This window comes from Castanea sativa, chromosome 7, assembly GCF_040712315.1.
Source record: "Castanea sativa cultivar Marrone di Chiusa Pesio chromosome 7, ASM4071231v1".
NCBI lineage: Eukaryota > Viridiplantae > Streptophyta > Magnoliopsida > Fagales > Fagaceae > Castanea > Castanea sativa.
This window is the reverse complement of record NC_134019.1, coordinates 1,213,194-1,218,412: the sequence shown is the minus strand read 5'-3', so window position 1 is coordinate 1,218,412 and position 5,219 is coordinate 1,213,194.

Here is a 5,219-nt window from a genome sequence, read left to right as displayed (position 1 = left end):
TCTATGTTAATGGTGTATATATTGAGAATTTTAATAATAATGGCATGGAAGATTTTGATAAAATCATGAATCTTAACTTTTGTTGAGGGCTACAAAAGTAGGAAATGAAAATTCTTGAATTTTGCTTTTGTCTGCATAGTTTTGCAAGGCAGGAAGCTTATGATGGGGGAGCTTTAGTTGTAGAGCAGAGAGAAGAATGAAGCAATCCAAGAGAGACTCTTTGTGATACAGTGGTATACAACAATATGCTTGCACCTGTTTTCTCATATTTAATATGATAACTTAAACAAGTCTTATCAAGAAGGTTATTTTTATTGATAAAATATAGTTAGTGAAGTTGCCCCCAGCAATTTAATAAGATTTTGTTGTTGATTTACAAAACTCTTTGAATATTATGATCATTTGTTATTAGTGCATGTCATATATTTTACTTTCTGTTAGTGTTTCTTTTAAATGTGATATGTAATCTTTTGATTTGAACTTTTACCCTTTTGTTGTGAAGTCAATAACCAATGATAGAACATCATATTATTTTTCATCTACTCAAATTGTAAATCACAACAACAAAAAGTATGTAAGCTTCTGCCTAGAATGAACATTGTAAATTGCTTCAAATGAGCAATAATTTGCTTTGTTGGCAGATTAAGAATTACGTGACAAGGTCACTATACACACATACACACACACACACACACATACACACACCTACCTTGGTTGACTAGCTCAAATCCTAATGAAATTTGTATATTCCTTGTTGTGTGAGTTATTCCTTAAATTCCAAAGCGAAATGGTCCATTTATACACACACACACACACACACCTACCTTGGTTGACCAACTCAAATCCTAATGAAATTTGTAGTTTCCATTTTTTGTTAGTTATTCCTTAAAATCCAAAGCAAAAAGGTCCATTTAAGTTAAATTTCTCCCAACCCAACAAAAAATGCATTTAATTTGATTAAAAAAAAATTTAGCATTTCTAAGAACTTTCCCGTGCATCGCACGGGTTAGCGACTAGATGATGTAAATAATTGTTCTTAAAATCTCTTGATAAGCTAGTCGAAAGAACACGTCTCAAGAAATGCTTAACTCAAGGGAACAGTTGGGTCCTCGAGGTGATTACTCTTATTGGAGTATTTTTTATAATTTTTTTTTAAAATTTTTATAAATCCTTATTAAAGGATTAAAAGTTAGAATTGAAACTCAAATATAAGGGCACGTTTGATATACTATAATGGCAATTACATAGGAATAAGAATAGGTATTATAAGGAATACAAGATTTTGTAATGTAATACTTATTACTATTCATTTGTTTGGTGATAACACAATGATAAAACTCTGAATACAATGGAATGAAAGCATTTTAAATCAAACTTAAAATATATTTCCTAAAAAATAATATTTTTTAAATTTGAAAGAAAAATTAGTTTTTTTTATGATTTTTTTATTTTCATAATTGTTATAGTGCATATAAAAAGTTTGTTTATTTGGAAATATATTAATTTTAGAAATAAATAAACCTACTAAGGAATAGTTATTACAACCCATTTAGAGGTGAATAGTTATTCCTAATTTTGAAGAATAGTTATTCATAAGTAATGACTATTCTTTGTAATAAAAACATAATCAAACTACTGAATAGCTAAACTATAGAAATAGCTATTACATTACAATGTCTATTACCATCTACCAAACGTACCTAAGTAATAATATCATGTAATAGCAACAATTTATTACCAATTTTAAAACTTTTCTGTTTACTCTCATTAGTTATATTTGACAATTTCTTTAATATATACGTAACGCCTAGTTCTTGGTTGACTAAAAATCATTAGTGATATAAAATTTTCAAATTATCAATCAGTGTCATGCGTTATTGTATTTGCTGTCACATTTTTTAAATACATATATGTTACTCTTGTATTTTATAAAGTACAAATGTTATGCATATATACTTAAATTATGTTAGAATATAATTCCTACTTTGTATAAAAAAATTTTAATTTGATTGAAACATGAAATTAAAGGTAAAGGCTCTGCTCCACTTAAACCATTCCATATATATACACGGTCACTTAAGCATTGTAATTATCATTTTTTAGCCTTTACACTTTTAAATCCAACTCTTTTAAGCCAATATATCAATTGGATTATTGTTTTTTTTCTAGATAGCATTTAAACACATCTCCTTTATTGATGTAGAATGAGTATCCTTGAAATTTCTTGATAAACTAAACTAAAATCCACGTCCTTAGAAACATTTTAATTTAATGGGATGGTCGAATCTCTAGGTGATTACTCTTATTAGAATATTTTTATTTTATATCCTAATTAAATGATCATTTAAGTGAAAAAAAAAATGAAATCAATTTTCTTTTCACTGACACGTCAGTTTCAGTCTTAGAAAGTTTTTTTTTTTTTTTTTTTTGAGGAAGTAGTCTTAGAAGGTTAGAATTGAAATTCAAATATAAGTGATAATATCATGTAGGCAAAAATGCAAAATTGACCCTCTAACTTTCTTTAGATTTCATTTCTGTCCTCTAACTTTGCTTTCGTTTATTTTAGCCCTCTAAATTTCAAATTTATTCAATTAAGGTCTTTCTGTTAACTTTTGTTAAAAAAAAAAAATTTTAAATCTGGAAAATATTTTTCAATCATTAATTGAATTTTTTAAATTTAAAAAATTTAAAGAAAAATTCATAAAATCGAAAAATTAACCACAACATACATATAACAAAAGTTGATGGAAAAACCTTAATTGAATAAACTTGAAAGTTAGAGGACTGAAATGAACAAAAGTAAAGTTAGAGGACTGAAATGAAATATGAAGAAGCTTAGAGGGTCACTTTTGCATTTTGCCCTATCATGTAATAGCATCAATTTCTTACCAATTTTAAAACTTTTCTGTTTGCTCTCATTTGTTATAATTTAACAATTTATTTAATATACACATAACACCTGGTTCTTTTTTTTAGATAAACAATACTATTTAAGACAAACACACATATAGGAGATGAGATAAGGAAATACACTCACATACTAACACCAAAACTGCACGCAGCAATTGGTATCGTGGAGCAAGTGATAGTGTGTGTTTGTTTCCACTTTCTTGAGCCAAAACACGCTTTTTAAGAGCAAAAAGTGAAAGTCAGACGTTTGGTAATATTTCAAAAACGTGCTTTCTCAAAAAAGCTGCGTTTTGAAATGCAAAGAATTGAGTCAAAACGTGCAGACAGGTTTGAGGAGCTTTTGCAAACGTAAAAGCGCTTTTGATCAATATTACCGTTGGATCTAAAGGTCAAGTACTAAATTGCCCACTATGTTTTCTTAAAAACTCAATTGAACCCTTTGATAAATCAAGGCAGATCACCATTTGTAGCCCCACAACCCTTTGATAAATTAATTGCTACAAAGACCACACAAAAAAAATAGCGTCTAGCCCAGGTTCAATTCAATAAAAAATTTCCAAATCCAAATACAAAAAAATCTATAACAAATTCCCAAATCAGCTAAGGAAAAAAAAAATCAATCCCTTGCAAATCAGGATTCCTCAAAATGCAAAACAAAAAAACATTGGAATATAGTGAAATCTTCCCTTATGCAGTATCTCCCTTTCATTTGCTCTACTCTTATCCAATCTTCAATAAATGACCGGCAACAAGCATGCGTGAACTCCAATTTAAAAGGTTGTCTCTCTTGCCTTTGTCATCCGTTGACGATCTTTGTGTGTGTGTGTGTGTGTGTGAGAGAGAGAGAGAGAGAGAGAGAGAGAGAGAGAGAGAGAGAGAGAGAGAGAGAGAGTGAGAGCTTTTGGTATGTTCTAGAACATAGAGAAGAAATAGTAGTCTAGTAGAGAAGAAAAGCAAAAAGAAAAGTCAAAAGTGAAGATAGAGAGAAGGTAAAGATTACATGTGTGGAGGTGAAAAAAAAGTGGAAAAAAATATTTAAAAAAACGTGTGGATGAAAGAAAAAGAGATAAACAGAAAAATAAAATAAAGAATAAGAAATTAAAACTAAGAAATGCTACTGAAATTGAGAATCATTCCACTGAGTTCATGTATTGTGCCAGCTCTCCAAGGTGCCCCGTTTCAAGGGTGGTAGTTGCATGTAGATGGGAGAAACCAGCAGAAGGTTGGATAAAGCTAAATTCTGATGGGTGTGCTACAAGTAGTCCGGGCTTAGCTGGATGTGGAGGTGTTGTGCGAGACAGTCATGGGGAATGGGTTTCTGGGTTTTCAAGGCATATAGGGATCACGAATAGCTTTGTGGCTGAATTATGGGGATTAAGGGGATGGTTTAGTGTTGTGCAGCAACTTGAATATTCCCTCTCTTATTGTTGAACTGGACGCTAAATCCATAGTGGATATTTTTTGTAGGGCTGGTTATGTCAATGATGTGATTTCTCCCATCTTGGATGACTGCAGGATGCTCATCACCAACTTTCAACAGGTGCAATTTAAACATTGTTTCTGGCAGGCGAATCAATGTGCAGATGCTCTTGCTAGGATAGGTGCTGATCAAGATTTAGAGTTTAGAACTTTTGAAAGTCCGCCTGTGGACGTTTTGTTATCTTTTTGAACAAGACAACAATGGTCTGTTCTTTAACAGGTTGTGTCCTGATCTTGTTCTGTTTTCTTAGTTTAATGAATTCATCACATTCACCAAAAAAAAAAAAAAGAGAAAAAGAGAAAAATAAAATAAAGAATAAGAAATTAAAACTAAGAAATGCTACTATAATATTTTCACAATAAATCTTAAATGGTGGGTTGTTACTAGCTAATACTAGTGAAATAATAATAATTTAAGTGGTGTGTTCAAACTAAAATCAGTAACAACTTACCACATATAATTTGTTGTGAAAATATTGTAAACATGTTAGGAGCGTGGCACTTCTCATTAAAACCATGGTTATTAAGTAGTTGATTTAAGTACGAAATAAACTCTCTTATATATACATTATCCTTTTTGGTAATTTACAACTCAAACCGCCACTTTTATAAGTGCTAGCCAAACACTCAGTTTTTTTCAAAAAGCACTTTTTAACCGTTTTGACCAAATACTCAACTTTTAAAAACAGCACAGTTTCATACCACACTTTTTGAAACTCCCACTTTTTCAAAAAGCACAGTTTTCTAAAAGCTGAACCAAACTCACCCATAAACCCCTTCTCAATATCACACCTTACTAATGTGATATTGAGAATGAATTTATGACTTGG